Here is a 22,763-nt window from a genome sequence, read left to right on the forward strand (position 1 = left end):
TGCTTCCAAAGCTAACCTTAGCCTTTGACTGAAGTTAAAGCAATGAAACGTTTAGGCTTGTAACCCTAAATAAAACAATTAAAACACAATAACATCATTAAAAATACCTAGGTCGCATCAATTGATAAACAAATATTGATAAAAATCAAATAAACAAGATATACAAAATTAACCCCTAGGGCTAGGGATGTCAACGGGTCGGGTACCCTATAATTTTGAGGTACCCGAACCCTAATCCTATAAAAAATCAACTACCTTAACCCTATTAACTACCCGTATAATTTTAAAATTACTACCTTATAATTACCCTAACCCGTTTAAAAACCCAATTATATTAAAAAATTATTAAAATCTTCTTCATAAAATTTCTCAACATATACCCGAATCTGTATACATATATAATAATATTTCTCTACGTATTTTATAAAATTAAATAATCAAAAACAAAAATCTTAAACATAAACTTAAATAACTAAAAACAAATATCTAGGGAACCAGAAAACAACATTCTCGCCAAAAGTCAAGTCTGAAAGTACTAATTGTAATCTGGGGTAATGGAAAACTCTTGAGTAAACTAATGACAACATCGACATTGGCATGTTCCATTAATTCTCAGGGTATCATTTTTCAGTAACAGACAATACTAATATCATTAAGATATTAACAGACAACAATAGCAACACATCAACTCCAAAAAACTGTATGAAGCAATCAACAAACTAGTATCGTTTTTCAGTAATAGACAGCACTGATTGAAGCAGAAAATCTTGTTTGCATAACAATTATTAAGAATGAACCTAGTTTAACAAAATCCTATATTAAAATCTCAACTGGGGAAGAACAAAGGCGTGGGGCTTGGGGCGACACCGAGGTAGCAAGCAGGGCGTGGCTGTGGTTGGACGGCTGGGGAAAAAAGAAAGATGAACCAATGAAGGAGCCGAGTGTGGTGTGGTAGGCCGGCAGCTAGGGAAGAACAAGGCCGTGGGGCTTGGGGCGACACCGAGGCAGCTAGTAGGGCGTGGCTTGGCGGTTGAGGAGAAAAGAAAGATGAACCGATGAAGGAGCCGAGCGTGGCGTGGTAGGCCGACAGCTAAGGAAGAACAAGGGCGTGGGGCTTGGGGAGACATCGATGCAGCCAGCAGGGCATGGCTGTGGCTGGGCGATTGGAGAGAAAAGAAAGATGAACCGATGAAAGAGCTGAGCTTGGCGTGGTAGGTTTGTAGCTGACGAGCGTGGCGTGGTAGGCCAACAGCTGGGGTTGGGGAAGAACAACAGAAAGACTCGACTGAAGGAGGCAAGGAGCGACTACCGATTAAAAGAAAAGAAAGAAAGAAAGAAGAAGGGTCAGGTGTGGCTAGGGTTTTTATTTTTTATTCATTTTCTCTTTTTTTTAACATCAATTACTATTGCATAAACATTTCACATTTGGATTAATGTCCAAAAAACACATTTTGTTATATAAATTTTATAAGTTTATAAATTATCATTTTTATAATATTAATATAAAATAAAAAATAAATATATTTTAAAAGTATTATAGTGTATATACAAAATAGTAATTATATTTTTTTAAATAAATCAAATTTATATAAAACATAGCTATTAAAAGACCTTATAATTTAATTAATAATCATAATTTTATTGATTATATGAATTTGTCCTTAGTTACATGAAATTTAAAAAAATAGCTAATTTTCAAAACTATTCTAATCTCACAACTTCTTTTTAAATGATTAAGTTTATATATTATAAATTTATATAAGCAAAAGTATATATATTATTTAATAATTAATTTATACAATAGTAATTATATTTTTTATAAACAAACATAATATATAATATAAAGTGTATGTGTTAAAAGACATTACAAGTTTTATATTATAAAGTATATATATTAAAAGTATTATAGTGTATATACAAAATAGTAATTATATTCTTTTTAAATTAACCCAATGTATATAAAGTATAGATATTAAAAGATATTACAATTTAATTAATAATTATAATTTTATTAATTATATGAATTTGCCCTTAGTTACATGAAATTTAAAAAAAATAGTTAAGTTTCAAAACTATTCTAATCTCACAACTTATTTTTATATAATTAACTTAATATATTATTTAGTAATTAATTTATACAATAGTAATTATATTCTTTATAAATAAACATAATATATAATATAAAGTGTATGTATTAAAAGACATCACAAGTTATATACTATAAAATTGTATATATATATATATATATATTGCAATTAATAATTTTACAAGTTATAATATTTATAATATTAACACAAAATAAAATATAAATATATTTATATTTAAAGTATGTATATTAAAAGTATTGTAGTGTATATACAAAATAGTAATTATATTCTTAATAAATGAACCCAATGTACATAAAGACAGTATGGATATTAAAAGACATTACAATTTAATTAATAATCATAATTTTATTAATTAATTTAATTAATTATAATTATTTGCCCTTAGTTACATGAAATTTAAAAAAAAGAACTAAATTTCAAAACTATTCTAATCTCACAACTTCTTTTTAGATAGTTAACTTCATATATTGTAAATTTATATAAACAAAGGTATATATATTATTTAGTAATTCATTTATATAATGGTAATTATATTCTTTATAAATAAACATAATATATAATAAAAAGTGTATGTGTTAAAAGACATTACAAGTTATAGTAACTATAAAGTGTGTATCTATATATATATATATATATATATATATATATATGTATGATTTGGATCCTATTACATTAATAATTATAATCATCTAAATGAAATTTATTATAATCTTACATAAATTATATATTAATATATATATGTAGAACCTTATTTAATATATCTCATATAGATATATATATATTCAGTTATAAAGTTATATCAATTAAAAAATATAACTTGTACTTTAATTTTAATACAATTATATATTGATTTTTTTCTTAAATCATACTTGTTTATCCATATATATATATATATATATATATATATATATATATATATATATAAATTTATATATATTTTCTATAGCTCTCGGTCAGATTTGCATGAATACACAGATATAATAAAATGATATTTTTTAAGCACAAATATTAATAAGTTTAATATAAAACTTCAATCTTAATTTACATATATTAGCTAATTACAATTAAAACGTAAATAAAGTAATATATATTTTTTATATGATTTTTATATCTTATCATGGTTTTTTATAAAATATAAAATTTTACATAGTTATTTTTTTCAATTTGGAATAATATAACATTACCCTAATTTGGTATTATTAATCAATATTGTATGATTCATTAAAGTTAAAAAAATTATACAAAATTATTCAAAGGAAAACATATTTAAACTTTAAAAAAATTTTACTTCAATAACTATGTATTTGCTTTTAGTAATATCTAATTTTTAAAAAATAATTAATAAAATTTATAAAAATTTTAAATTTTATAATTGGAAAAATTATGATTATTTCCAACGGAAAATTCCATTGGAAAGTTTAAAAAGTCATAAACGCTTTGATGCATTAAAAAGTTACTTTCCAACGGAAAATTCCGTTGGAAAGTTACTTTTTTCAATGCATCATTGACTCTTTAACTTTTCCAACGGAATTTGTCATTGGAAATTCTGTTTGAAAAGTTAAAGATTACATAGGAAATGTTTAATGTTCCAACGAAAATTTTCAACAAAAAATTTCGTTGGAAATAATTAACAGTAAAACGTGTGTTCTGAAGATGAAATTTTCAACGGATTTCCAACAGAAAATTCCGTCGAAAATTTCTTTGGAAATTGTCAAGATTACACCCTTTTTTTTTTTGAAGTTTAAAGTTTCAATGGATTTCCAACGAAAAATTTCGTTGAAAATCCATTGGAAATATTAAATAGTAATATATGTGTGTTGTACAAATCAAATTTCCAACTGAATTTTCCGTTGGAAATTTAATTTCCAATTCCAACGGAATTTTCCCTTGGAAATTTAATTTTCCAACGAAAATTTCCATTGAAAAATTTTCAACAGAAATCCGTTGAAAATCCGTCGAAACAAGTATTTAAAAATTTTAATTAAATTTCGTTGAAAATCCATTGCAAATCCGTTGCAAATCCGTTGGAAATACAATGATCTTTTGTAGTGGATGTGATGTAAAAAGTGCAAATTGTACCATTAACTAACGGAAGTGACAGTAAGATGGGCTTATTTGACTTAAAATAAAAATTCAAAGGTTTAATTGAATGTAATAAAATGATAAGAGTTTAAATGACTATTTTTGTATAATTTAGGAGCTTATTTGATATTTAGCCTAAGAAAGACTTATTTTTGACAAAATTCGAATTTATCGAAAATACTTTTTCGATGAAATAATTTCATTAAAAATATTTAAGTCGGTAATACATTTTGTTGGAAATGAAAAATTAAATCATTAAAGGCCCAATCACTATCGATGAAAAATTTCATCAGTAATAGATTTTGTATATTATTAAATTTCATCGAAAATCTATCGAAAATAGTCAATATTGATTTTCTAATATTATATTTTTAATTTGTTTTCTAATTTTTATATTTATTTTAAGTACAGTTAAACCTCTATAAATTAATACTCTTGGGACCTTGAAAATTTATCAATTAATCGAGATATTATTTAATAGATAAATTAATAATTTATTAATTTATACATCAATTAATAAAAAAAATTAATTTATCAAGGTATTCTTTATTTTTTTCAAAATATTGAACTTAATACATGTATTGTGTATAATTTTTTCTTACAATACGAGAACACTATACCAAAAGTTTTTAATGTACTAAGAAAAGTTAGAGATGAGGTCCAAAGAGATATAAATTTTAAGAGGAAACAAATAACATTTGAATCATATTTTATAAAGGCATTATAATTGAGTCAAGTATATATATAATTTTGATGTATAAAGAAATTATTAATTTATATATCAAGTGGGACCTATGTATTTATTTAAAATTTATTATTTTATAAATTTAACGAATTATTTATTTATCACATTAGTCCCAAGTTGAGATCGGCTAAAAATATTATTTAATCGAGATTATTAATTTATCGAATATTAACTTATAAAGGTTATACTGTAATTACATGAAAATAACAATATATCTAAATAGACAAAAATAAATTAAATAGAATTCTCCATTTCATTTATTATAAAGTAATAATTTATAAAAATTAATGTGTTACCCGCTCGTTGCTTAGACAAGATATTGCTATGCTGCGGGCTTTAACTAAAGCAATGCGATGAAGATTTTACATATAAAAATAATAGTACGAAAATGCTTTTAATATAAAATTTTGTAATAAACATATATACAAACAAAAGCATTTCAACCGGTAGCTTGACAAAAATTTCAAAGCGTTTTTTAAGGCTACAAACAAACTTAGAACTCTGATATATGTATATCACTGTTACAAAAAAAAATATTATGAGAGCTATGCGGTGTTTGTTTTGACAAAGTTTTGTTTTACCAAAAAAAAAATATAAGCAGCCTATATGGGGAGTTGACAATAAATAATGTGTCCTGTCATCAACAACCTAAAAAAGTTTAAATAACACTCAATTCATAAATATACATGAACAAAAAGATTTCTTCCAAGGTTGGGAGGTTCTTAACGTCTTTTCTTCGACATCATCCTGCTTAAAAAAAAAAAAGGAAAAGCTGTAAATAGTAAGTTCCAATTTCCATAATATGAAAGATTTGAAATATAGCTTCAAAATAATAATCACAAATACACATGGTAATGTTATCTCTTATTTATTAAGGGTATTTGTTAAGATGATATTTATGAAAGTATAGTTATTAACTTTATTGTGCTCTATTTAGACGAATAAGTTTAATTTAACATTATAGCCTATATAGATATTGCTCATAACTCTATAAATTTAATACGACATAAAATTCTTAATTTGTGCTCTTGTAACACTTTTTAGCAATAAATATATTTATTTATTTTTCTTGTTAAAGGTCAATGACTATTTAACAGCATCCAAATCAATTTAATCTAGAAAGATTAAAGAAGAAGCTTAGCCAATAAATGTCCAACAAAAGACACAAAATAGAAAGATGTTTTTGAAGAAACGACTTCGATTAAAGGGACAAGTAGGTCGAGAGGAGTGAGGAGGTGATAACCGCCGCGACGTCCCGATAGGCACTCATTACCCCGAATGCCGATCGAAACCCCGCAAGGCTTAGCATCAGCTTCTGCATCTCCCCAGTGAGTGACAGTTATTAAATTTCACATTTCAAAAAAAATCATAAGTCATTTTCAAATCAAAACAATAAAATATTACTTTCTGGCTCACAGGGGCATTTTCGTCATTTTTCCTCGAAAATACCAAAACTCGTCAAAAACATGGTGTAAAAGCTAAATATATTCATACATACTTTAAATCAAATAACTGAAGAATAAAATTACTTTTTCAGTGACACGTGGGCCCCCAACTAACTAAGAAGATGTAGGGCTACGAACCCTTACTTCCTATGATGCAACTCCGAGATTAATTCTCGTCTTAATCAACTATCAACAAACTGTCTTGAGCCTGAAAAATGGATAGGAAGAGGGGTGAGATTATGATTACATAATCCCAGTGAGTAAACAATTACCATCAAAAACATCTAAAGCCGAGTAGATGGAGATAATATAAAAACGTTATATCTCAATAATATTCATAACACAAATTTCGTTTCAATCTATACCAAACAATTTATTTTCATCAAAATTTCCCAGCTTATGAATTTCTTAAACTTGGCCCCTGCCAAAATCATTCTCGCAGGTACCTTCGTCAAGGTATCCCATTGAAACCGCCAAGGCTGTTCAATGACCCATACCCATAAACATGTTTTCACATCTAACACACAGCCGTTCCTTGGCGTTGGCTGAGTCTCACTCTCACGTGGTGGCCCGAACGTGAGGTGCACTCAAATCATACCTCAGGAGATACTTCACCCAACATCTCCCCCCGGAGGTAAGTATATAATTGAGTTACCGTGCCCCTCTCATAGGCAGCCCACGGAAACCCCCACCACTGCAGTGACCGTTTAATATACCACCAGACCCATAAAAATTCCAGTAGCATAATATGGCGAATAAAATATAGTCCAGTCTACCAAGACCAATCCAAAACTGTTCATGTATTTCATACCAACCTCAAAAATTTAGCCATCATGCTACCATAGTGTCATAAGCCACAATTTCAATAACATATAAAATCATAAATTTCAACACAGTCTCCATATACTCAATTTTTTCAAAACAATATTAGTTTTCAAAATCAGTATAAATCTCATTTTTTATTAAAAAACATTTTAGTTGGAAAACATAATATTTTATAATTTAAATTCACCATTCAATAAAAGCATCAAACAAGTATAATAACTCTAGATATTTAAGACGATAAATTGTCCACTCACAGTTCTAGGAGTCGACGTACTCCTAATCCCAGTCTTCAAGCACAATTTCTGTACTTTTACCAGTGTAATTTGCTCACCACCTATCCACAATATACAATACATAATTCACCACATCAATGCTTGACCATTATAAAATCAATTCAGGCTCGGTATATATGCATGATATGACATGCAACTTATCCGACTACCGCTTAAATGCGGTGCTAACCTAATTCGGCCTATTACCCGATTAAATTTCTAACGCATCCAATTTAATCTCAAATTAATTTTTTTCAGTTTCTATACCTCAATTGCACCCAAATTGACTTAATGTCCCTCAGTGTGGTGCAAATTATCAGTCCCGATAGCAAATTACGAAAATACCCCTAATGGGTAAAAATTCGTATTTTTACTCCGAAAATTCCCATTATTTTTCTAAACTCATAATTCATCATTATTCATCATAATTCCTCAAATAAACATCAAGATCATCAGCCAATATTCCCCTAAAAAATTCGGCCAATAATGGTAATGGAGGAAAATAAATTCTTTTCTTGTTGTTTTGTTCCTAAATATGCTAAACTAACTTAAAACACTAACATAACTTAAAATCAAATTAATCTAACAAGTTTCTCTCTCCTAACCCATTTTTCCAGAATTGAATTCATCCTCAAATCACATGATTCAACCATGAAAAATGATAAGAAATGCATGGAAATGATAAATCTTAAGCTAAGCTTGAAAAATCATACCTTTAAACACTTGATTCCTTGAAAAATCACACTTTTTCTTTGAATTTTCTCACTCTAGGGTTTGTTCTTATTTCTCTCTCTCTCCTGCTGGTTTTGGCTGACCATCCCAATGAAGAATTCTGGAACTTTCAAGCCTTTTAATAGGCTTAATAAAATATTATTATTTTATTTACCTTTTGAATATTTTATTATTTTATTTTTTTCTAGCCATTTTTTTTACTTTTTTTTTCTACCACTCAATCCTCTTCACTTATCCATGTCCTCCATGAAATTTCTAGACTTTTCCAAAGTTTTGGTGGAGCAAATTTTTAAAAATTACACTTTTTCCCCCGTAAAGTGAAAAATTACATTTTTACCCCAAAAAATGAAATATTGCCCATAGACATATTTTTAATCCCTTATACTCATACAATTCTCCAATTTGTCAAATGTGATCTAAATTCTCTCAAAATCTCAAATTTTATCCGCGAGTGAAAAAATTACAATTTTGCCCCTAGATAGTGAAAATTTCAATTTGACTCCGAATTGATCATCGAACTCCTAATTACCGTTTTGAGTCATCCTTGAACTGTGAAACTCTTAATTTCACCTTAAAATTCCTATTTGAACTAGTTCGAGGCTTAATCGACTTAATGATACCATTATGGGTAATATCGTCTTTTAACGATTTTTCGAACTTTCTAAATATACAAACATTCTATCGAGCATGTGAAAGACATTATAATTATTTTAGAAAGCAGGGTTTGACAGACAATGACCAGCATGGCGACACAACAACAATCTGATGATCAAAATCTTGGCAGAAGGAGGGTGTCATGGTACCAGAGTTCAACCCCAACAACCATCGGGCCAGCAACAAATGAGGGTTGTCGTGTGAAGCAGTGAGCTGGGTGCACGAGGCCCACGTGCCTAGAGGGCACGTGCATGGGGATTGTCTATTAGGGTTGGGATTCTTGTGTAACGCTACTGGGGAATGGCAGCTAGTGTAGATTAGTTGAGTTCTATTAGAAATAGAACTCTTTCCTTATTAGTTATTTATTTTACTTGTTTTTCAAGTAAGATTAGGATTAGGCAATTTCTTTAATGTTGTTGGACCATAATTCTACTATGGTTAGTAGGGGTTATCACACTATAAATAACTCTTTCATGGTCTCTTTATAAGGCCCCAAGTTTGTCGCTAGACAATTAGCATAGGTCATAAGTATTTTGTTTGCCTTTGAGGAATAATATAATAATTGTTTCTATAAATTCCTTTCTTCTTTGTTCTTGCACTACATTGTTTTAAGAGTTAGTGTTTGCATGCTAGGAGAGTCTCGAAAAAATTTATAAAAGTCGGTATTGTACCTAGAGGAACAACAAAGTTGATTTAAGCCTCGAACTATATCAAATAGAGATTTTAGGGTGAAATTGAAAATTTTACAGTCAATGAATGACTTAAAATGGTGATTTGGAGTTCGATGATTAATTTGGAGTCAAACTGGAATTTTCACTATCTAGGGGCTAAATGGTAATTTTGCCACCTGAGGATAAAATTGGAATATTGGAAGAAGTTTTTGATCAAGATTGATCACATTTGACTCATTGGAGTATAATTTGAGGTTGATAAGTGAAAAAAATTATAATCCCGGTACTTTTCGGAGCATAGGGGTAAAATGGTAATTTTACCACTCCAAGGGCAAAATTGTAATTTTACACACCCGACACTTGTCCAGCACATGGATTTTATCCAATATTATCATGGATATTTAAAGGAAATTTACATGGAGGAGAGAGAAAGCTTAATAGTTAAGAAATTAAAAACGGGCCAATGACATGATGCCACGTGTCATGCCTTTATTAATTTATTATTTTTCCTTTTTAAAAGGCACAAAAACCAGCCCATCTTCCACCCCATGGTTGGCCAAACCAGCAAGAAGAGAGAGAAAATAAAAACCAAACCCTAGAGAGAGAAAATCAAAGAAAAAGTGTGAATTTTCAAGGAAATTAAGTGAAAAAGGTAAGATTTTTTCTATTAAGCTTGAGTTTTCTTATTCCCAAGCATTTCTCCTTATTTTCCATGATTAAATTGCATGTTTTCATGGCTGGTCATATGGGTCTAGAGAGAGAAAATTGTTGGATTGATTTGATTTTGATATATGTTGGTGTTTAGTGTTAGTTTAGCATGTTAGTAAACAAAATATGTAGAAAAACATTCATTTTTCCCATTACCTAGCCTTAGCTGAATTTTGAAGTCAATGGTGAGGAAGAATGTGATGTTATTTTAGGTTATTTGATTATGAAATCATGGTTTTTGATATGGAAATTAATGAATTATGGAAAGAAAATCAAGTAGGAAAAATTGTGACAATGATGCACCATTTTGGCCGAATTTTTCCAAGAAGGAATATGAATGTGGCTTTGCTGATTTTTGGGTTATTTGGCTGGACATTGGTGATTTGAAGCATTAGAAAAAGAAATGGGATCAATTGGAGCTAAATTGGATGCGTATTTCAATTTATCGGGTAAAAGACCGAAATAGGTCAATACGGTGTTTAGGCAAAATTTAGACCTTTTGCATTTCATATCACGCATTAGGAGTCTAAATTAGTTTAATTTCAATTTAGTACCAATGTGGTGAATTTCTCGATTTTGTACTGTGTCAAGGTGGTGAGTCCTCCGATAAAGGCAGGGGAATTGCATCTGAGTACCAATAGTTTGAGTATTTTGAAAATCCCCACTCTAGACATTGTGAGTAACCTTACCATCATTTTAATTATCTAAAGTATGTTTTTATTCGGTTTAGGTGAATTTTATGAAAATGAGTTAAAATGGTAAATTTTTATGTTTTGTAAACAAAATGTGTTTAAATGAAAAGACTTTATAAATTGTCTTGAAACGAAATAACGATTTGAAAAATAGAGTAATTGGAGACCACTGGCATGTTGCAAATTTATGATTGGAAATTGATGGCTTATGTTATATTGTTATGTGTTGGCATGACTAGTTGGGCTGTGTTTTATGAATTTTATGAATTATTTTATTTTACCCTTGCAGGCTGGGTAGTATTTTATTAGCCCTGTCAGGCTGTTAAAATTTTATTGTATGGTGGGTTTAGCTTGCTACAGTAGGCGGGTTCTGTGGACCAGCCTATTAGAGGGGCACAAAATTCGGATATATATATGTACCTCGGTTGGAGAGGCACATAGGGTATCTCCTGAGGTATGGTTTGAGTTCACGTCACGCCGAACCACCTCGTGACGATGAACTCCACTAACCCTAAGGAACGGCTGTGTTCTTTTTTTTAAAACTAAAAATATATTTACGTGTATACGAACTTTTTAATAGCCTTGGCGGACTCGGTTAGATGCCTCTACCAAGGTATCCCCGAGAATGATTTTGGCAAGAGCCAAGCTTTTAAAATACTCATAAGCCATGTTGAATATTTAAATGAAATGAATATTTATGTTATAAAATACATATTGAGATTAAATATTTTAATGGTCTCATTTTACTTAGACTTTAGATCTTTTGAATGATGTTTGTTTACTCACTGGGATTATAAAATCTCACCACTCTCCTTTCCCTCCATTTCAGGCTCAGATTAGACTGTAGATAGCTAATCTCATCGAGGACTACCATTGGGTTTGCATTCTTCAAACTGTAGGTTACAGTCCTCTTTACTTTTATTTATTCAGGGGCCCACTTATTATTGTAAATTAAATTAAATACTTTGGCTTACTGTATTACAATATGTATGAATTTATTTAACTTTTATGCTAAAAAAATTATTTATGTATAACTCTAAAAATATTGTTTTATGATAAAATATAATATTTTATTTAATATTTCTTTATTTTCTTATTATACCCAAATAATCGAAATTTCATTTTAAATGAAGATTTTAGACTTTAAAACTCACTTTGGATTATGAATTATATGTTTTGTACTCATATATTACATTTTAGCCGGTTTCGAAATTTTTGGAGAAAAATAACTAAAATACTCCTGTGAAACGAAAATTATTATTTTATTTGTTTTGAGTTGGAAACAGTTTAAAATCTTGTAGAACATGATTTTCAACAACGGTTACTCACGGGGAAAATGAGATACTGATATTAAGCTTTGCGGGGTCCCGGTTGGTATTTCGAGAAATAAGTGTCTATCGGGGTACCGTAACGGTTGTCACCTGCTCGAGGGGAGTACCGGATCGTGACAATTCGATTGGTATAAGAGCATTTGGTTTTAAAGATAAGGGTTTTTAGTTTTAAGTGGTTTTAAAAATTTACAGTATCAGTGTGGCCCCGGGTTAAGATGGGTTAGGTTGAATAGGATGCATGCATCTGTATATAGAGCCTAAAGTTCCTTAAACTTGCTCGTTTTCTCTTATAGATTATTATGCCTCCTCGACGCGGACGCCCACCTTTCACTAGATCGGTTGGGAGGGGAAGAGGTCATTCTCAACGTTGTCAGCTAGATGTAGTAGAAGAGGAATCGACTGCATCCACTATACGGGCATCACTTGCTGCTGAGCGGGTTGAGACTCCTCCACATCCTCCGCCACCTATTGGTATTCCTGCCATGTCTCCTGAGACAGTCTAGGCATTGGCAGCCTTCTTTACCGCTATTGCTGGCCAAGCTCAGGCTGGTCAGGCTCTTCCTATAGTGCCACCAGATGTTCCTGCAGTACCACCACCCCCACCTCCAGTTCCACCGCCAGAATAGGATGTACCTATTTCTAAGAAGTTGAAAGAGGCTAGACAGCTTGGTTGTGTTTCTTTTACGGGTGAGTTAGACCCAACCGTAGCCAAGGATTAGATTAATCAGGTCTCAGAGATATTCTCTGATATGAGATTAGATGACGATATGAAGCTAATGGTGGCTACGAGATTGCTAGAGAAGAGGGCACGTACCTGGTGGAATTCAGTGAAGTCCCGATCTACTACTCCTCAGACTTGGTCTGACTTTCTCAAGGAATTCGATGGTCAGTATTTCACTTACTTTTATCAGAAAGAAAAGAAGAGAGAATTTCTGAGCTTGAAACAAGGAAATTTAACTGTACAGGAGTACGAGACTCATTTTAACGAGCTGATGTTATATGTACCGGATCTGGTGAAATCTGAGCAAGATCAGGCCGATTATTTCAAGGAAAGGCTCCGTAATGAGATCAGGGAACGGATGACAGTGACTGGTAGGGAGCCACATAAGGAGGTTGTACAGATGGCTTTATGGGCTAAGAAGCTCACGATTAAGAATAGGAGGATTCAGACCGAGTTTGCAAAAAGGAGAAATCCGAGTGTATCTTCCCGTCAGCCACCAAAAAGGGGCAAAGACTCATCTGCTTCAGGGAGTACTACTTCTGTTTCAGTGACATCTCCTTGACCTCCATTTTCACAGATACAGCATAGGCCTCTAAGATTTAATAGATCTCAGATGACTACTTCTGGGAAGAGTTCTGGAGGTTCTGATAGATGCAGGAGATGTGAGAAGAATCATGTTGGGCAGTGTAGGGCAGTGTAGGGCACTAGTATGATGTTATCATTGTTGTCAGTCAGGTCACTTTAAGAGTGATTACCCACAATTGAGATGGGCTACTGCAACTGCTCCATCTCCACCAGGTCGTACGAATATACAGAGGAGAAATCCTTCTGGGTTACCACCAAGATAGGGAGCAGCTATACAGTCTGGTGTAGAGAGTAACACCTCGGCATATCCATCTTCAAGACCATAGACTCGTACCTCGACAAGAGTTTTCGTTGTGATGGAAGATGAGGCACGGGTTCGACCTGGAGCAGTGACAAGTACTATGTCTTTATTTGATAAAAATACTTATGTTTTGATAGATTATGGCTCAGATAGATCTTATGTGAGTACGACATTTGCATCAATTGCTGATAAAAACCTGTCACCATTAGAGGGAGAAATTGTAGTGCATACCCCTCTAGGAGAACAGTTGATTAGAAATACTTGTTATAGAGACTGTGGGATAAGGGTAGGTGAGGAACAATTTAAGGGTGACTTAATTCCTCTAGAGATACTGGATTTTGATCTAATATTGGGTATGGACTGGTTAACTGCACATCGGCGAATGTGGATTATTTTAGGAAATAAGTTGTTCTTCGAAATTCGGAAAGAGCAGAGATTGTATTTGCAGGGGAACGTCGAGTATTACCGTCTTGTGTAATCTCGACCATCAAAGCTTTGAAATTAGTGCAAAAAAGGTATCTAGCTTATTTGGCACACATGATTGATACTTCAAAAGGGGAACCTAAGTTAGAGGATGTCCCAATAGTAAGTGAGTTTTCTGATGTATTTCCTGATGAGTTACCGGGACTACCTCCTGATCAAGAGCTTGAGTTCTCTATTGATTTACTTCAAGTACTGCACCTATTTCCATCCCTCCATATAGAATGGCTCCGGCAGAGTTGAAGGAACTGAAGGTCCAGCTGCAAGATTTGGTGGATAAAGGTTTCATTCGCCCTAGCATTTCTCCTTGGGGAGCACTAGTCCTATTTGTAAAGAAAAAGGATGGCACTCTTCGGTTATGTATTGATTATCGTCAGCTGAACCGAGTGACCATCAAGAATAAATACCCTTTACCCCAGATCGATGATCTTTTTGATCAATTACGAGGTGCTATGGTGTTTTCAAAGATTGATTTGAGGTCTAGGTATTATCAGTTGAAGATTAAGGAGCAGGATGTACCCAAGACTGCTTTTAAGACCCGTTATGGGCATTATGAGTTTCTAGTGATGCCGTTTGGTTTGACTAATGCCCCGACAGCTTTTATGGATCTTATGAACAGGGTGTTTCATCCATACTTAGATAAGTTTGTGATAGTGTTCATAGATGACATCCTGGTTTATTCGAAGAATGATGATGAACATGCTGCCCATTTGCGCATTGTGTTGCAAACTTTGCGCGAGAGACAACTCTATGCCAAGTTCTCTAAATGTGAGTTCTGGTTAAAAGAAGTGGTTTTCTTGGGACATGTGGTGTCCGGAGCTGGAATTTATGTCGATCCCAAGAAGATTGAGGCAATTTTACAATGGGAGCAACCAAGAACGGTAACAGAGATTCGTAGTTTTCTTGGCTTAGCTGGTTATTATCGGAGGTTTGTTTAAGGATTTTCATTGATAGCAGCTCCTCTGACTCGTTTGACTCGTAAAGGAGTTAAGTTTGAGTGGGATGACGTTTGTGAGAATCGATTTCAGGAGCTAAAGAACTGGTTAACCTCCGTTCCCGTTTTAACACTTTTTGTTAATGGAAAAGAATTTGTGGTGTACAGTGATGCATCTAAGTTGGGATTAGGGTGTGTGTTGATGTAGGCTGAGAAAGTGATAGCTTATGCTTCCCAGCAGTTGAAGAAGCACGAGACGAATTACCCTACTCATGACTTGGAGTTAGCAGCAGTAGTCTTCGCATTGAAGATTTGGAGACATTATTTATATGGTGAGCATTGTCGGATTTTTACTGATCATAAGAGTTTGAAATACTTGCTCACCCAGAAAGAGCTTAACTTGAGACAGAGACGATGGTTGGAGTTGATTAAGGATTACGACTTGGTGATTGATTATCATCTGGGGAAGGTAAATGTGGTAGCGGATGCCTTAAGTCGTAAATCTTCATCGTCATTAGCAACACTTCAGAGTTTTTATCTTCTGATGTTACTTGAGATGAAATCTATAGGGATCAGTTGAATAATGGTGAGGATGGAACCCTACTTGCTAGTTTCGTTGTGAGACCTTCATTGTTGAATCAGATCAGAGAATTGCAAAAATATGATCATTGGTTGAAACAAGAAGTTCAAAAGCTGCAAGATTGAGAAACCAGTGAGTTTAGACTCAACGATGTTGGTACCTTGATGCTTAAAGACCGAATTTGTGTCCTTAAGGATGATCAGTTGAGACGAGCTATTTTGGAGGAAGCTCATTCTTCCGCCTACGATTTACATCCTGGAAGCACCAAGATGTATTGGACTATTAAGAAAAGTTATTGGTTGTCGAGTATGAAATGAGACATAGCAGAGTTTGTAGCAAAATGTCTCACATGCCAACAAATCAAGGTAGAGCATCAAAAACCGTCAGGTACTCTTCAGCCTTTACCGATTCCTGAATGAAAGTGGGAACACGTGACTATGGATTTGTATTGGTTTGCCGCGGACAAAGAATGGGAAGGATGCTATTTGGGTGATTGTGGATAGACTGACTAAGTCCGCTCATTTCTTGGCTATCCATAGCACGTATTCTATTGAGAAACTGACGAAACTTTATACAGATGAGATTGTGAGACTACATGGAGTTCCAGTTTCTATTGTATCAGATCGAGACCCTCGGTTTACTTCTCGATTTTGGCTGAAATTTCAGGAAGCTCTCGAAAATAAATTGAGATTTAGTACTGCCTTTCATCCGCAGACTAATGGTCAATCTGAAAGAACTATTCAAACCTTGGAGGATATGTTACGGGCTTATGTCATTGACTTTATTGGGAGTTGGGACAAACACTTGCCATTGGTAGAGTTCGTGTATAATAACAGTTTTCAATCTAGTATTGGAATGGCACCATACGAGGTTTTGTATGGAAGGAAGTGTCGAACTCCACTCTGTTGGGATGAAGTGGGAGAAAGGAAATTGGTTAATGTGGAATTGATTAATCTGACAAATGACAAGGTCAAGGTTATCCGAGAGCGGTTAAAGACAGCTCAAGATAGGCAGAAGAATTATTCTGATAGACGAAGGAAAGATTTGGAGTTTGAAGTGGATGATAAAGTTTTTCTTAAGGTTTCTCCTTAGAAAGGTAATAATTTGAAAATTCCAAGTATTAAATCTTATTTGATTATACTATTATGATAATTTGTGGTATTTATTGGATAATGAAAGGTGTGATTCGATTCGCGAAGAGGGGAAAGCTTAATCCGAGATATATTGGACCCTTTCGTATCATTGAAAGGATTGGGCCAGTGGCTTACTGTCACGACCCGGAACTCCCATCGAGCCCGTGACAACCGCCGCGACGTCCCGATAGGCACTCATTACCCCGAATGCCGATCGAAACCCCGCAAGGCTTAGCATCAGCTTCTGCATCTCCCCAGTGAGTGACAGTTATTAAATTTCACATTTCAAAAAAAATCATAAGTCATTTCCAAATCAAAACAATAAAATATTACTTTCTGGCTCACAGGGGCATTTTCGTCATTTTTCTTCGAAAATACCAAAACTCGTCAAAAACATGGTGTAAAAGCTAAATATATTCATACATACTTTAAATCAAATAACTGAAGAATAAAATTACTTTTTCAGTGACACGTGGGCCCTCAACTGACTAAGAAGATGTAGGGCTATGGACCCTTACTTCCTATGATGCAACTCCGAGATTAATTCTCGTCTTAATCAACTATCAACAAACTGTCCTGAGCCTGAAAAATGGATAGGAAGAGGGGTGAGATTAAATAATCCCAGTGAGTAAACAATTACCATCAAAAGCATCTAAAGCCGAGTAGATGGAGACAATATAAAAACGTTATATCTCAATAATGTTCATAACACAAAATTCGTTTCAATCTATACCAAATAATTTCTTTTCATCAAAATTTCCCCGACTTATGAATTTCTTAAACTTGGCCCCTGCCAGAATCATTCTCACGGGTACCTTCGTCAAGGTATCCCACTGAGACCGCCAAGGCTGTTCAATGACTCATACCCATAAACATGTTTTCACATCTAACACACAGCCGTTCCTTGGCGTTGGCTGAGTCTCACTCTCACGTGGTGGCCCGAACGTGAGGTGCACTCAAATCATACCTCAGGAGATACTTCACCCAACATCTCCCCCCGGAGGTAAGTATATAATTGAGTTACCGTGCCCCTCTCATAGGCAGTCCACGGAAACCCCCACCACTGCAGTGACCGTTTAATATACCACCAGACCCATAAAAATTTCAGTAGCATAATATGGCGACTAAAATGTAATCCAGTCTACCAAGATCAATCCAAAACTGTTCATGTATTTCATGCCAACCTCAAAAATTTAGCCATCATGCTACCATAGTGTCATAAGCCACAATTTCAATAACATATAAAATCATAAATTTCAACACAGTCTCCATATACTCAATTTTCCCAAAACAATATTAGTTTTCAAAACCAGTATAAATCTCATTTTTTATTAAAAAACATTTTAATTGGAAAACATAATATTTTATAATTTAAATTCACCATTCAATAAAAGCATCAAACAAGTATAATAACTCTAGATATTTAAGACGATAAATTGTCCACTCACAGTTCTAGGAGTCGATGTACTCCTAATCCCAGTCTTCAAGCACAATTTTGGTACTTTTACCAGTGTAATTTGCTCACCACCTATCCACAATGTACAATACATAATTCACCACATTAATGCTTGACCATTATAAAATCAATTCAGGCTCGGTATATATATGCATGATATGACATGCAACTTATCCGACTACCGCTTAAATGCGGTGCCGACCTAATTCGGCCTATTACCCGATTAAATTACTAACGCGTCCAATTTAATCTCAAATTAATTTTTTTTCAGTTTCTATACCTCAATTGCACCCAAATTGACTTAAAGTCCCTCGGTGTGGTGCAAATTATCAGTCCTTATAGCAAATTACGAAAATACCCCTAATGGGTAAAAATTCATATTTTTGCTCCAAAAATTTCCATTATTTTTCTAGACTCATAATTCATCATTATTCATCATAATTTCTCAAATAAACATCAAGATCATCAGCCAATATTCCCCTAGAAAATTCAGCCAATAATGGTAATGGAGGAAAATAAATTCTTTTCTTGTTGTTTTGTTCCTAAATATGCTAAACTAACACTAAACACTAACATAGCTCAAAATCAAATTTATCTAACAACTTTCTCTCTCTAAACCCATATGACCAGAATTCAAATCATCCTCAAATCACATGATTCAACCATGAAAAATGATGAAAAATGCATGGGAAAGGTAAAGCACAAGACAAATTTAAGAAATGTTACCTTTTTTCACTTGATTTTTGAATTTCCACCTATTTTCCCTTTAAATTTCCTAGCTAGGGTTTTATTTTCTCCTTTCTCTCTCTTGTTTCTTGCTTGGCCGAATGTTGAAGAAGAAGAATGGGTGGGCTGATTTTTTTATGCCTTTTTTATTGTTTAATGAAATAATATTATTTTATTCATATTTTAAATATTTTATTAATTCATTTTTTTTTCTAGCCATCCATTTGTCCTACTTTTTCCACCATGCATTCCCTTTGACTTATCCAAGTCTTAAGTGAAATTTCCAGATTTTTCCAAAGTTTTGGTGAAGTAATTTTTGATATTTACACTTTTGCCCCCGTAAAAATCAAAAATTACATTTTTGCCCCAAAAACTGAAAAATTGTCCATAGACATATTTTTTATCCCTTATACTCATATCATTCCCCAATTTATCAAATGTGATCTAAATTCTCTCAAAATCTCAAATTTTATCCGCAGATGGAAAAATTACAATTTTACCCTTATATAGTGAAAATTTCAATTTGACTCCGAATTGATCCTCGAACTCCTAATTACCATTTTGAGTCATCCTTGAACTGTGAAACTCTTAATTTCACCTCAAAATTCCTATTTGAACTAGTTCGAGGCTTAATCGACTTAATGATACCATTAGAGGCAATATCGTCTTTTAACGATTTCTCGAACTTCCTAAATATACAAACATTCTATCGAGCATGTGAATGATATTATAATTATTTTACAAAGCAGGGTTTGACACTTACAGACTTGAATTATCCCCAGAGTTAGATTGAATTCATAATGTCTTCCACGTCTCGATGTTGAAAAAGCATGTTCCTGATCCCTCTCACATTCTAGAGACACCTCCCATTGAGTTGCATGAGGATTTAAAGTTCAAGGTGCAGCCTGTACGTATTCTAGATCGAAAGGATCGAGTGCTAAGGAACAAGAGCATTCCAATGGTGAAAGTATTGCGGAAAAAATGCTCGAATGGAAGAGATGAGGTGGGAAGTCAAGCGACAGATGAGAAACCAATATCCACATCTTTTCTTCGAACCTGGTAAGTGAAAATTTTGAGGTCAAAATTTTATTTTAAGGGGGGTAGTATTGTAAAGCCTGATAAAATACTTGTCATGATATACATGTGATGGATAGCATGTTTGCATGCTATGAGAGTCCCAAAAAAATTTACAAAAGTCGGTATTGTACCTAGAGGAACAACAAAGTTGATTTAAGCCTCGAACTAGATCAAATAGAGATTTTAGAGTGAAATTGAAAATTTTACAGTCAATGAATGACTTAAAATGGTGATTCGGAGTTCGAGGATTAATTTGGAGTCAAACCGAAATTGTCACTATCCAGGGGTAAAATGGTAATTTTGCCACCTGAGGATAAAATTGGAATATTGGAAGAAGTTTTTGATCAAGATTGATCATATTTGACTCATTGGAGTATAATTTGAGGTTGATAAGTGAAAAAAATTGTAATCCCGGTATTTTTCGGAGCATAGGGGTAAAATGGTAATTTTACCACCCTAGGGGAAAGATTGTAATTTTACACACCCAACACTTGTCCAGCACATGGATTTTATCCAATATTATCATGGATATTTGAAGGAAATTTAAATGGAGGAGAGAGAAAGCTTAATAGTTAAGAAATTAAAAACGAGCCAATGACATGATGCCACGTGTCATGCCTTTATTAATTTATTATTTTTTCTTTTTAAAAGGCACAAAAACCAGCCCATCTTCCACCCCATGGTCGGCCAAACCAGCAAGAAGAAAGAGAAAACAAAAACCAAACCCTAGAGAGAGAAAATCAAAGAAAAAGTGTGAATTTTCAAGGAAATTAAGTGAAAAAGGTAAGATTTTTTCTATTAAGCTTGAGTTTTCTTATTCCCAAGCATTTCTCCTTATTTTCCATGATTAAATTGCATGTTTTCATGGCTGGTCTAGAGAGAGAAAATTGTTGGATTGATTTGATTTTGATATATGTTGGTGTTTAGTGTTAGTTTAGCATGTTAGTAAACAAAATATGTAGAAAAACATTCATTTTTCCCATTACCTAGCCTTAGCTGAATTTTGAAGTCAATGGTGAGGAAGAATGTGATGTTATTTTAGGTTATTTGATTATGAAATCATGGTTTTTGATATGGAAATTAATGAATTATGGAAAGAAAATCAAGTAGGAAAAATTGTGACAATGATGCACCATTTTGGCCGAATTTTTCCAAGAAGGAATATGAATGTGGCTTTGCTGATTTTTGGGTTATTTGGCTGGAAATTGGTGATTTGAAGCATTAGAAAAAGAAATGGGATCAATTGGAGCTAAATTGGATGCGTATTTCAATTTATCGGGTAAAAGATCGAAATAGGTCAATACGGTGTTTAGGCAAAATTTAGACCTTTTGCATTCCATATCACGCATTAGCAGTCTAAATTAGTTTAATTTCAATTTGGTACCAATGTGGTGAATTTCTCGATTTTGTACTGTGTCAAGGTGGTGAGTCCTCCGATAAAGGCAAGGGAATTGCATCCGAGTACCAATAGTCTGAGTATTTTGAAAATCCCCACTCTAGACATTGTGAGTAACCTTACCATCATTTTAATTATCTAAAGTATGTTTTTATTCGGTTTTGGTGAATTTTATGAAAATGAGTTAAAATGGTAAATTTTTATGTTTTGTAAACAAAATGTGTTTAAATGAAAAGACTTTATAAATTGTCTTGAAACGAAATAACGATTTGAAAAATAGAGTAATTGGAGACCACTGGCATGTTGCAAATTTATGATTGAAAATTGATGGCTTATTTTATATTGTTATGTGTTGGCATGACTGGTTGGGCTGTGTTTTTTGAATTGTATGAATTATTTTATTTTACCTTTGCAGGCTGGGTAGTATTATATTAGCTCTGTCATGCTATTAAAATTTTATTGTATGGTGGATTTAGCTTGCTGCAGTAGGCGGGTTCTGTAGACCAGCCTATTAGAGGGGCACAAAATCTGGATATATATATGTACCTCAGTTGGTGAGACGCGTAAGGTATCTCCTGAGGTATGGTTAGAGTTCACGTCACGCGGAACCACCTCGTGACGATGAACTCCGCTAACGCCAAGGAACGGCTGTGTTCTTTTTTTTAAAACTAAAAATATATTTTCGTGTATACGAACTTTTTAATAGCCTTGGCGGACTCGGTTAGATGCCTCGACCAAGGTATCCCCGAGAATGATTTTGGCAAGAGCCAAGCTTTTAAAATACTCATAAGCCATGTTGAATATTTAAATGAAATGAATATTGATGTTATAAAATACATATTGAGATGAAATATTTTAATTGTCTCCTTTTACTCGGACTTTAGATCTTTTGAATGATGTTTGTTTACTCACTGGGATTATAAAATCTCACCACTCTCCTTTCCCTCCATTTCAGGCTCAAATTAGACTGTAGATAGCTGATCTCATCGAGGACTACTGTTGGGTTTGCATTCTTCAAACTGTAGGTTATAGTCCTCTTTACTTTTGTTTATTCGGGGGCCCACTTATTATTGTAAATTAAATTAAATACTTTGATTTACTGTATTACA

General features: G+C 33.1%; 1 long non-coding RNA gene across 1 annotated transcript; it reads right to left on the reverse strand.

Annotated features, from left to right (window-relative positions):
- Nucleotides 1-17,468: 17,468 nt before the first annotated feature.
- Nucleotides 17,469-19,532, reverse strand: LOC148763703 (uncharacterized). The gene is made up of 3 exons (XR_016025426.1): nucleotides 19,182-19,532; nucleotides 18,448-18,527; nucleotides 17,469-17,581 (listed from the first exon to the last, which is right to left on the reverse strand). It is a non-coding gene; the product is annotated as an uncharacterized LOC148763703 (long non-coding RNA).
- Nucleotides 19,533-22,763: the final 3,231 nt, after the last annotated feature.

The sequence above is a fragment of the Theobroma cacao genome, chromosome 3 (assembly GCF_053813885.1).
Source record: "Theobroma cacao isolate CCN51 chromosome 3, ASM5381388v1, whole genome shotgun sequence".
Taxonomy (NCBI): Eukaryota; Viridiplantae; Streptophyta; class Magnoliopsida; order Malvales; family Malvaceae; genus Theobroma; species Theobroma cacao.